At 43.2% G+C, this 12,927-nt stretch overlaps 1 long non-coding RNA gene across 10 annotated transcripts in view; it reads right to left on the bottom strand.

The window, feature by feature from the left end:
• Positions 1-12,927, bottom strand: part of LOC128929610 (uncharacterized) — a 142,729-nt gene that overhangs the window by 112,766 nt on the left and 17,036 nt on the right. For all 10 annotated transcript variants that reach the window (XR_013526525.1, XR_013526522.1, XR_008476299.2 and 7 more), the window contains one exon: positions 2,223-2,297. This is a non-coding gene — a long non-coding RNA (uncharacterized LOC128929610). The remainder of the gene's footprint in view (positions 1-2,222; positions 2,298-12,927) is intronic.

Here is a 12,927-nt window from a genome sequence, read left to right as displayed (position 1 = left end):
ACTGACGTGGGAGGATGGCTGGAGCTTGGGAGGTTGAAGCTGCAGTGAGTGGAGACTGCGCCACTGCATTCCAGCCTGAGTGACAATGATAGGTAGACCCTGACTCAAAAAAAAAAGTTCAGATTTCTCTCTTTATGTATCCTCCAAGAAACTTAATGATTGATGTTTTCTTTGCTTTGACTTGAAATAACATTTCATCTCAGCTCACTCTTTTTTAGAGACAGGGTCTCACTCTGTCACCCAGGCTGGAGTAAAGTGGAGCAATCTCAGCTGTCTCTGCATCCCAAAGTGCTGGGATTACAGGCATGAACCAATGTGCCCAGCCAAACTCATTTCTACTAGGCTGTATGTGTTGGCTTTATCAGTACCACAGCGAATCACGGATATGATCAAGGAAATACATGAAATACACATCATCCTCTCAATGTTATGGTCATCTTTCATAATTCTGCTGTCTTTATTAATGGCTTGTGAAAAATATTCATTTTACTGTGTTTAACTCTGAGGAAATTTTTTTTTTTCTTTTTTGAGACAGAGTCTCACTCTATCACCCAGGCTGGAGTTAACCTCCACCTCCCAGCTTCAAGCAACCTCCACTTCCCAGGTTCAAGCGGTTCTCCTGCCTCAGCTTCCCAAGTAGCTGGGACTACAGGTACGTGCCACTGCACCCAGATTTTTATTTTTATTTATTTATTTATTTATTTATTTATTTATTTATTTTTTGAGACGGAGTTTCACGCTTGTTACCCAGGCTGGAGTGCAATGGCGCGATCTCGGCTCACGGCAACCTCGGCTCACGGCAACCTCCGCCTCCTGGGTTCAGGCAATTCTCCTGCCTCTGCCTCCTGAGTAGCTGGGATTACAGGCACGCGCCACCATGCCCAGCTAATTTTTTGTATATTTTTTAGTAGAGACGGGGTTTCACCATGTTGACCAGGATGGTCTCGATCTCCTGACCTCGTGATCCATCTGCCTCAGCCTCCCAAAGTGCTGGGATTACAGGCTTGAGCCACCGCGCCCAGCCGATTTTTATATTTTTTATAGAGACAGTGTTTTGCCATGTGGGCCAGGCTGGTCTGGAACTCCTGGCCTCAAGTGATCACCTGCCTCAGCCTCCCAAAGTACTGGGATCACAGGCGTGAGCTACCATGCCTGGGCTCTGATGAAATATTTTTTAAAGTTTTTTTTGTTTTTTATATTTTGTTTGCGACGGACTCTCGCACTGTCACCCAGACTGGAATGCAATGGTGTGATCTCGGCTCACTGCAACCTCCACATCCTGGGTTCAAGTAATTCTCCTGCCTCAGCCTCCTGAGTAGCTGGGATTACAAGAACCCGCCACCACGCCCAGCTAATTTTTTATATTTTTAGTAGAGATAGGGTTTCACTACATTGGCCAGGCTAGTCTCGAACTCCTGACATCAGGTGATATGCCTACCTCACGCTCCCAAACTGCTGGGATTACAGGAATGAGCCACCATACCAGACCTTTAAGTTCTATAACCTAATTTTTTTTAAAGCACCTCTTTCACCTCAGTGTCTTTCAGTCTATTGACTGGTTTTCTTTTTTTTTTAATGGTAAATTGAATTTCTTTTATTATTATTATACTTTAAGTTCTGGGATACATGTGCAGAACGTGCAGGTTTGTTACATAGGTATACACACTGATTGGTTTTCTTACAGGGAGCATAGTGAGGTAGAAATGAGGGCTCTTCTATACATCAGGGTTCAAATATGAGTTCTGCCATTTCCAAGTTAATTAATCTGTTAGAGCAGCCATCCCCAACCTTTTTGGCATCAAGGACCAGTATCATGGAAGACAATTCTTCCATGGACAGAGGGGAGGGAATGGTTTCAGGATGATTCAAGTACATTACATTTATTGTGCACTTTATTTCTATTATTATTATGTTGTGATATATAATGAAATAATTTATACAACTCATCATAATGTACAATCAGTGGGAGCCCTGAGCTTGTTTTCCTGCAATTAGATCATCCCATGTTGGGGAGATAAGAGACAGTGACAAATCATCAGGCATTAGATTATTGTAAGGAGCATGCAACCTAGATCCATGCAACCTGATCACTTGCTCAGTTCACAATAGGTTCCCGCTCCTATGAGAATCTAATGCTGCCACTGATCTGACAGGATAAGGCAGCAATGCAAGTAATGGTTGTAAAAATACCAATAAAGCTTTGCTCACTGCCCACCACTCACCTCCTGCTGTGCAACCTGTTCCTGTTGGGCCACAGACGGGCTGGGGACCCCGTCTTAGAGCCTCTGGGTTGTCACCTGTAAAAGAGAGGTATTACCATCTATCTCTTACATGGGTGAAATCACAACATACAGTTGAAAAGCCTATGAGACCAGTCACGGTGGCTCATGCCTGTAATCCCAGCACTTTGGGAGGCTGAAGCAAGTGGATCACCTGAGGTCAGGAGTTCAAGACCAGCCTGGCCAACACAGTAAAACCCATCTTCACTAAAAGTACAAAAAATTAGTCAGGTGTGGTGGTGTACATCTGTAATTCCAGCTACTTGGGAGGCTGAGCCACGGAATTGCTTGAACCCAGGTGGTGGAAGTTGCAGTAAGCCAAGATTGAGCCACTGCACTCCAGCCTGGTCGAGAGTGGTTAGACTCTGTCTCAAATAAAAATAAAATAAAATAAAAGAGTGTTCCAGGCAGAAGCTATACAGCACTGCAAAGGCCCTTAGGCCAGAAACCACTGGAGAAGGGGTCAACGAACCGTGAGCAGATGAGGGTGCCAGCAGTAGAGAAGGAGGGGCCTGGGATGAGACTTGACAAACATGCAGGAACCAGATATTACAGGGCCTTTCAGGCCACAATTTGGGCCAAACTGTGCCAAGACTTTATTCCAACCTAAGACATCATGACTTGATTGTCTAAGTAACAGGAATGCAATAGAGAATTTTAAGAGGAGAAAGAAAAGATCAGGTTCTTTTGTGGGATGAGTGAAAAAAGCATGGAGAATGGCCACAATGGGGAATTAGGACAATGTGGAGACCAGATGAGGAAGGCCTATGCTAGGACAGGATTAAGGTATATGGTGATGAGAAAAACTCCAGAGACAGGTCTGAAGTGTGCCTGATTTAGCAGTCCTCAGGTCTACATTCAGGCCTGCTTTTTTAATCCAAGCAAACGACCCCTGTAAACCCCAAAGTCACTAACCTGCCTTGGGGAATCATAAGGCCTTCCACCTAATCTGGGCTCTGCTCCTACTATAGTAACAAGAAGATAGGTGCCCATACACAGAGACAGTTAGCAACTGTCCCCACTGCATGACAGGCAAAAAACTAAGGTTCATATACTTTCAGGATCCAAGTAAAGAACTCAAATATCTTCCCTGCCCCTTTAAGGGTAGAGAAAATGGCAGAGGCCTTTAAGTCAAAGTTTCTCTAAATATGGTCTGGAGACGAAGACTATAGTGTCAGAATTACCTGGGAGGCTGATGAAACTGCAGATTCCTGGTTACCACCCCATACCTACTGAATTAGAGTATCTAGCAGTTGATACCAGGGATCTGCATTTTAAACAAGTATCCAGCACCCCCTCCCTCACCCTCATGGGGAATTCTGATGCACTAAAACTTCAAAACCATAGCTCTACGAACAGAGCTAATGAAGAAAGGCCTTTACTTGAAGCTGGCTGTCAATGTCATAATTAGAGTACTATGTGAAGCTGGGCATTTGGGTAAGTAATCTAGACAGAGTAGTCTAGGTATGATGGTGCACGCCTATATCCTAGCTACTTGGAAGACTGAGACAGGAAGATCATTTGAGCTGAAGTTCAAGACTGTAGTGTGCTATGATCATGCCTATGAACAGCCACTACACTCTAGCTTGGGCAATATAGTCAGACCTTATCTCTAGAAAGAGAAGTCTGAATGAATTATGTAATTTGAAGGTCCCAAAGCAGAAAATAAAAGGCAGGACATTACAGCATGGGACTTAAGAGAACAGAGCGGGCAAGCAAAGATAGTGAGCAGTCTTAGGGAAATCACTAACAATGATCATGACCTCCAGTTCTCTTAAGCTGGTTTTCCCAGCACAGCCCTAGGAAGGGAATGCAGGTGCCTCACCTCACAGAGACTAGATGACCACACCACAGACTGCCCAGTCTGTGCAAATAGCCACTCTATCCAATCTTCAAGAGAGAACACACTCCTCCTCAGTAAGTATTCTATCTTCATGAATCCCCACCAGTCTGCAAAAGAGCTCCAAGCTACATACAAAGACACCTCTAAGGGCCAGGGACTAGCGCTACTCCTCGAGACTCTCTACTTGGCACATCAGTGCACCCAAACCCGTCAAAATTTAAAAGCCAGGTCAAAAACTTTGATGCCCACTCCTACATATCTTCCCACCATTACATGCACGTCCAGCCAGTCTTCCACTACTTTTTACTAGGCCTCACTGACAGAGTCCTGTACTATACTATACAGAATACTCACTGCCCAAAATTCAGAGAGAAATTCCACAGATTCATGTTGAATAGAGTCCTGAACTCCCAAGGTGCTGCGGCCAGTTCCTACACCTGGTTCAGTGGAAGGAGGTAGTCTGAAAAGAGCTCACTCTCCCTTCACCCTATCTGAAGGGAGCTCCAGGACTGTTGCAGGCTCCTGTATACACAACTTGTTTAAAAGATAAGGGAACTGAACCTGATTATTTTTTGAGACAGAGTCTTGCTCTGTTGCCCAGTCTGGAGTGCAATGGCACAATCTCAGCTCATTGCAACCTCTGCCTCCCAGGTTAAAGTGATTCTCCTGCCTCAGCCTCCTGAGTAGCTGGGATTGCAAGTGCCTACCACCATGCCCAGTTAATTTTTGTATTTTTAGTAGAGACGGGGTTTTGTCATGTTGGCCAAGCTGGTCTCGAACTCCCAACCTCATGATCCACCTGCCTCAGCCTCCCAAAGTGTTGGGATTACAGGCGTGAGCCACCACGCCTGGCAAACCTGATATATTTAAAAGAACGGATGACAGGCTCTTGGCAGCAGAAATTGAGGTGGAGGAAAAGTTAAGGTAGGATTTCTGAGGATTTTAAAGAGTCCATAAAATACAAAGAAAGTAATATATATCTTACTCAAATCCTTGTATGTCAACTATCTGATCCTTTCTATAATCCAAAAGCTGGTTCCAAACTAAAGAGGTAAGAATGCTAGAAGTTGATTTAAGAAATCTCCAAGATTATTTACGACCCTAATCCTGAACTGTTTGCCCTATTCCTTTTTACACTCTACACACTATCCATATGCTCCATGCTTATGACTTAATGATTTATCTTCCTGCTTCAGCCTTGCATCATCTTATCCTTCAGACATTTTGCTTACTTCTTTGCTTAGCATTCTACTCCACTATCAGTTATTGTGCCCTCAGCTACCTGAAGTTAATAATATGCCTACCCTGATTCTTAAACCTTTATCCTCAGGACACATACCCCTGCTTCATGAGCAAGTCTTTGTGTCAAGCATACCCTGGTTTAATGGATATGACTCAAGTATTTTAGATGGTTCTTCCAGGCAAACATGGAAATCACCAAAGATGGATAAAATAGAAAGAATAACAATGAACCAAGGGCCACCGTTTAAACCTCACCTTAACATCCTAAAGTACACCTCCTAGGCCTCAGGTGCTGCCCCCGATACTCTAACCCCCTCCCTAGTGCCCCACCTCAAAAATCCTTCTAAACGCTACTGATAAGCCTTGACTAGAAATTCATGGTAAGCACAACATAAGCTTTTGCCCCACATAACTTATAGTCTAGTGAAGGACACAGACAATAAAATAATTACAATACATATGACAATTAATGGTAATGTATGCAGAGTTGCAGGATCAAGGCTAACCAGGTAAAGTCATACTTGAGCTGTTGTAACTTGAATGATGAATAGGAGATATCCAGGCAGTGGCAGGGCATGTGAGGAAGGGTGTTTTAGGCACAGTTAAGAGCACATACAAAGGCCCTGCAGTAAGAAAGCACATCTAAAGAGATGTCATAAGCTGGAGGATGGGAAGGTCAAGATAGGAGACTGATGCAGATGATGCCGGAGAGGCCAAAAGGGCCTCATAAGACAAATGAAGTTGTTTTACTATTCACTTCATAAGTATTTACCGTCAATAATGTGCCAGATACTGTCCTAGGTGCTAGGAAAACAACAATGAATAAAACAGTATCAGCCAGGCACGGTGGCTAATGCCTGTAATCCCAGCACTTTGGGAGGCCAAAGCAGGTGGATCACTTGAGGTCAGGAGCTCAAGACCAGCCTGGCCAACATGGTGAAACCTTATTCCTACTAAAAATGCAAAAATTAGCTGGGCATGGTGGCACGCTCCTGTAATCCCAGTTACTGGGGAGGCTGAAGCACAAGAATCACTTGAATTTGGGAGACAAAGGTTGCAGTAAGCCAAGACTGCACCACTGCACTCCAGCCTGGGCAGCAGAGCGAGATTCCACCTCAAAAAAAAACAAAAACAAAACAAAACCAAAAAACACAATCAGACAATATCCCTATTCTTCTCTAATTGGAGAAGACTATGAACAAATATAAGTAAACCAGAAAATTATCAGATATTGATAAGTAAGATCAAAGAATTAAAATAAGGTGTTGTAATAAAAGCAAATGAGTAGACACTTTCGAATCATTAGATAGTGAGGGAAGACCTGTCTGAAGAGATGACATTTAAAAGCAGGGGCCGGGGGTGGGCGCCATGACTCACAATTTGTAATCCCAGCACTTTGGGAGGCTGAGGCAGGTGGATCACGAGGTCAGAAGTTCAAGACCAGCCTGGCCAAGATGGTGAAACCCGTCTCTACTAAAAATACAAAAATGAGCCAGGCATGGTGGCACGTGCCTGTAATCTCAGCTACTCAGGAGGCTGAGGCAGGGAGCTGCTTGAACCCAGGAGGCAGAGGTTGCGGTGAGCTGAGATCATGCCACTGCATTCCAGCCTGGAACACAGAGCAAGACTCTGTCTCAAAAAAAAAAATAAGAAAAAGAAAAGAAAGCAGGGGCAGGGTACGGTGGCACAGAGACCAGCTATGAGAACTCGTTTCTACAAAAAATTTTTTTTAAAAATTTGCCAGGTATAGTGGTGCATGTCTTTAGTCCCAACTACTGGGGAGGATGAGGCAGGAAAATCCCTTGAGCCCAGAAGGGTATAGTGAGTTATGATCACACCACTGCACTACAGCCTGGGTGACAGATCGAGACTTTTGACTCTTAAAAAAAAATAAAAAAAGGAAAGAAAAGAAAAATCAGGTATCTCAATTTTTAAAAAGTCATTAAAAGCTAAATGGAGGCTGGGCACAGTGGCTTACATCTATAATCCCAGCATTTCAGGAAGCTGAGGTGGGTGGATCACTGGAGACTACGAGTTCGAGACCAGCCTGACCAACATGGTGAAAGCCCATCTCTACTAAATATACAAAATTAGCCAGGCGTGGTGGCACACACCTGTAATCCCAGCACTTTGAGAGTTACGGCAAGAGAATCGCTTGAACTCAGGAGGCAGAGGTTGCAGTGAGCTGACATCACAATACTGCACTCTAGCCCAGGAGATAGAGCAAGATTCTGTCTCCAAAAAACAAAGTAGTTAAATGGAAGTATCACTGACTTTTTTTTTTAAAGACAGAATTTCATTCTTGTCACCCAGGCTGGAGTGCAATGGTGCAATCTCGGCTCACTGCAACCCCTGCCTCCCAGGTTCAAGTGATTCTCCTGCCTTAGTCTCCCAAGTAGCTGGGATTACAGGCACCTGCCACCACGCCCAGTTAATTTTTATATTTTTAGTAGAGATGAGGTTTCGCCATGTTGGTCAGGCTGGTCTTGAACTCCTGACCTCAGATGATCCATCCACCTTGGCCTCCCAAAGTACCGAGATTACAGGCGTGAGCCACCTCACCCAGCCTCACTGACATCATTTTAAGCAGGGGAATCATTTAAGCAATCATTCTTACATTTTATTTTATTTTTTTGAGACCAGGTCTCACTCTGTCACCAAGGCTAGAGTGCAGTAGCACCATCACAGCTAATTGTAACTTCCACCTTTGCCCAAGCTCAAGTAATCCTCCCACCTCAGCCTCCCAAGTAGCTGGATCCACAGGTGTGCAAAAGCACCACATTTGGCTAATTTTTTATTTTTTGTAAAGACAGGGTCTCACCATGTTGCCTCTCACTCCTGGGCTCAACCTTAGCCTCCCAAAGTGCTGGGATTACAGGCATGAGCCACCACACCGGGCCCATTCTTCCATTTTATAAAGATGACTCTGGCTGTAGTGTGGAGAATGGAATGGAGGTAGGGGTGAATAAAATTAAGACTGGAGGCAGAGATGATAATGGATTATGTAAATTAAGATAATAATGGTAACAACTAACATTCACATACCAATTAGTAGGTACCAATCTATTATTCTAAGCATTTTACATATTTTAATTCACTTAATCCTCAAAAATACTCCTTCATAAATTTAAAAACTAAGGTACAAAGTAGTAGCAATGGAGAGAGAAAGTGACTGGATTCAAGAAATATCGAGGAGGTAAGGAGGGCAAGTCCTAGTGATTGACTGGTTGTCAGATGTGGGAATGGAAGGAAGGAATAATTAATCACTACTGGGTTTGGGGAATAATTATTCATTACTGCATGCTGTCTATAATGTGTATGACTGGGCACCAGAGAAGGAGCAAGTGAGAAAAAGCAGGGGGCTGCAAGACATCTCAGTGGAGTTGCAAGCAGTTGGATAATCTGGTCTAGAGATCTGGGCTAGAGATTTGGAAATCATTCATGTGTAGACGGCAAACTGAAGTTACCAAAGAGGTTTTGATCATCCAAAAACTGGAAATACCTTAATGTCTCAGTAGAAAAATAGCCAAATAAAATATAGTATATCTATTCTATAAAGGATGAAATATGCTTTTATGTACTAACATGGAATACTGTCAAAGTATGTTATTAAATCAAAGAAGAAAATACCAGAATGTTACATAAAATGTTATATCATTTGCATAATGAAATAAATAACACTTTAAATTTTTTCTGAATTCATACATACGTAAGCACACAGAAAAAAAGTATGGCAGGTACATTCCAACCCACCAAAAAATCACCTCTAAATACAGAAATAACTGAAATGGGGAGACAGAAATAGTCAAAATATGATCTACAATGTTTTGATACTTTTAAAAAATCTTCACACCTGTAATCCCAGCACTTTGGGAGGCAAGGCAGATGGATCACTTGAGGTCAGGAGTTCGAGACCAGCCTGACCAACATGGAGAAACCCCATCTCTACTAAAAATATAGAATTAGCCAGGTGTGGTGGCACATGCCTGTAATCCCAGTTACTTGAGAGGCTGAGGTAGGAGAATTGCTTGAACCCAGGAGGCGAAGGTTACGGTGAGCTGAGATCGTGCCATTGCACTCCAGACTGGGCAACAAGAGCAAAACTCCGTCTCAAAAAAAAATCATTTATTATATTCTCTGTAAATTAAATAATTTTTCAAAAACAATGGGCAGAAGAGGGAGATTACAAAGGACATCTTTTGCTTCAGATATTAAATTCTCTGTCCTTCCCATCCTCCACTGGCCTTGATGTTCACATATTCTGGCTTCTCATCTGACTACCTGTGAAATGTCAACACCAAGCCCCCTAATTCCATACTCTATCCCAAATCCTTGGCTCCAGGCAAGCCCAGGCCACCAATCCCTGAGCCTGGGCTATAGCCCCAGGAGGGGAGATCAGACACCAAGGGGAAATGGGTATAGATGCCAGCTTCAAGGACAGTGATCAAGTGGCCTTGCTGGCCAGCAGAAATTTCAGAGAAAAGGGTATCTGAAAGTATCTGGCGGTCTGGAAGCAGCTCTGAAGTGCTGAGGAATGGGGCTGGGGGACAGTCAGGCAAAGTCAGGGGTGAAGTGGTAAGGGGTGGGTTGAAGAAAAAGCTAGTTTCACTTGTAAAGATTCCAAGTAAAGTGCTGCAATCTGATGGAAACTAGGTTTACAGAAAAAGGAGGAGGCAAGCTGCATTCTGCGAGTCTGGTTGGAGGATGGGGGTTTCTAGGGGTATCTAGAGGAGTCACTTCCAAAGCATCAATTCCAAAGGTATGTTACGTAAAGGTTTAGTAGCTGGAGCAGCAGCAGGAAGCTAGAGATGTGAATAGAAAGGAGGTAAGGAGGATCTACAAATCAGGAGAGATTAAGACAAATTAAAGCCTTTCCTTTGTCAGTAAACCAAAGGCAGAGATCATAGGCAGCTCTCTGGTGACTGTACCCTTAAATTTCAACTTTCTGTAGACAAAAGAATTGTCTACAGAATACATTGGTATTTGGTCATGTTTTCCTGCTTACCCAAAAAAATGACACAGCCTAGGCCTTACCCAACAGCTGATTCACCATCAATTAATCTGTATCACAGCCTGTTGAGCCTCACACCTCACAGAGTCACATACTAGATGGCTCTGGATAAAAAAAAAACAACCCAAGGTGAGCTGTCAAAGTCCTCTTGGTACCTGACCTCACCCTCTGGGGTAGGTTTCATTTCAAAACTGAAAGGGACTGAAGGGCTGGGGAAATCCAAAGATCAACAGAGCCAGGAACAGGTGGTTCCCAGCAGAAGTATCACAGGTTGGAACTCAAAACAGAAACCAGACTACTGATAAGACATGGTTTATGATGTCTGTCTCCAAGCCTTCAGAAGCCATTTATATGTTTTCTGATATTTACAAAAGGGCATGAGCACATTTATCCAACTACTGACTGCTAAAAATCTAATTCTCAAAGTGCTCTAGCAACTTCCTGGTTTTATTACGTTTTGAAGCTTTGGAATAGCTCCAGTAACTGGGATACCAGGAGACCTGCGACTTCATTAGCCCTTCACGTGAGCCACAAATAATGAATTTTATCCCCTCTTCTTTCTTCATCTCCCCACAAAGCCTTGGCAAAATTCCTGTCTCACTAAAAAGTTTCTAAGTTGTTCGTAATGGCCCTCTCACTGGAGCAATATTCAATACATAAATGTCTAGTTCATCAAAGAAGTCAGGTCATTTGCTTGAGGTTCATCTGTAACTAGCTATATGACCTTGGACAAGTCATTTCACCTTTTTGAGCTCAGTTTCAATTTCCTCATCTAAAAGTAAAGAGGTTGAAAACAGAAGAAGGGGAAGCAATAAAACAGCCTAAACTGAGAAAAGACTTCAAGTATTTAAGTCTAAAACGTTCATCAAGTGCCAACAAGGGTTATTTTAAAAAGACTTACAAAGCCGGGCGCAGTGGCTCACGCCTGTAATCTCAGCACTCTGGGAGGCTGAGGCAGGCAGATCATGGGGTCAGAAGTTCAAGACCAGTCTGACCAACATAGTGAAACTCTGTCTCTTCTAAAAATACAAAAATTAGCAGGGTGTGGTGGTGCGTGCCTGTAATTCCAGCTACTCAGGAGGCTGAGATACGAGAATCTCTTAAACCCGGGAGGTGGAAGTTGCAGTAAGCCAAGATCATGCCATTATAATCCAGCTTGGGCAACAGAGACTCCACCTCAAAAAAAAAAACAAAGACACACACTTCAGCCTAGCCAACGTGGCAAAACCCTATCTCTACTAAAAATACAAAAAAGCTGGGTGTGGTAGTCCAGGTCTGTAATCCCAGCTACTTGGGAGGCTGAGGCAGAAGGATCGCTTGAACCAGGAGGCAGAGGTTGCAGTGAGCTGGGATCATGCCACTGCATTCCAGACTGAGCAACAACAGTGAAACTCTGTCTCAAAAAAAAAAAAAAGACAGATACCTAAGCATACCATAGGAAACTCTAAGCATAAACAAAAATTCACAAACTTCCGGAAAGAGAGAACAGATTATTACTTATAAAGAAAAAAATCCCACTGGACTTCTCATCTGTATCACCAGAAACTCAAGATAGTGGAAAGCTACTTAGACTCTGTTGAGACTAGGACTAGTATTCCAAGAATTCTAAACCTAACCACATCATCATTCACAGATGAAGATTAAAAAGAAATTAGACATATAAAGACTTTTAAAGTACCACCCATCCCTCAATTCTAAGAAAATCACTCAAAGAAATGTCCTAGTTGGCCAGGAGCAGTGGCTCACGCCTATAATCCAGAACTTTGGGAGGCCGAGACAGGCAGATCACGAGGTCAGTAGTTCAAGACCAGCCTAGCCAACATGGTGAAACCCTGTCTCTATTAAAAGAAAATACAAAAATTAGCTGGTTGCCGTGGCACATTCCTGTAGTCCCAACTACTCAGGAGGCTGAGGCAAGAAAATCGCTTGAACCCCAGAGGCAGAGGTTGCAGTGAGTAGAGATTGCCCACTGCACTCCAGCCTGGGTAACAGACTAAGACTCTGTATCAAAAAAGGTCCTAGCCAATTAATATTTAATTGTAACAAAGCCAGGAAAGACAAACTATTTACGAAACATATGTTTCCCCTCCCCAACAAAAACCTTTTAATGAGTTTGGACCAGATGACTTCAAATGGCCCTTCCAAGTATAAACAGAAACTGCCCTGTACACAACAGTCCCTGGCAGTCTGGGTTTGTGAGTTGTTCATCACCTAGTGGCCTGATGAAGTAAATGCAGTTTGTCAAGTGCCCGGATAAACTTCCAGCCATTTTGTGAGCTCTGATGGGAGTATGCAGCAGGGCAGCAGCCTGACCTCCCAATGATTACAAGAGTGGTAGACTGCAAACCCTCCAAACTCATAGGCAATTGTAAAGACTTAGCTCACCATCCATTCATTCTTCAAGGAGGAAGGGAAAGCCTACTTACCTTGTACCTAAATAATCATAAGAAGTGAAGCACAGATTTGTCAGGCTGAATTTACAAAGTACAGAGAGGTAGAAATTGCTTTTGTGCAGACTGATCTGAATTGAAAACAATTTTAGAATTAGGATA

The sequence above is a fragment of the Callithrix jacchus genome, chromosome 14, assembly GCF_049354715.1.
Source record: "Callithrix jacchus isolate 240 chromosome 14, calJac240_pri, whole genome shotgun sequence".
Taxonomy (NCBI): domain Eukaryota; kingdom Metazoa; phylum Chordata; class Mammalia; order Primates; family Cebidae; genus Callithrix; species Callithrix jacchus.
This window is presented reverse-complemented; position numbering and strand designations above follow the sequence as displayed.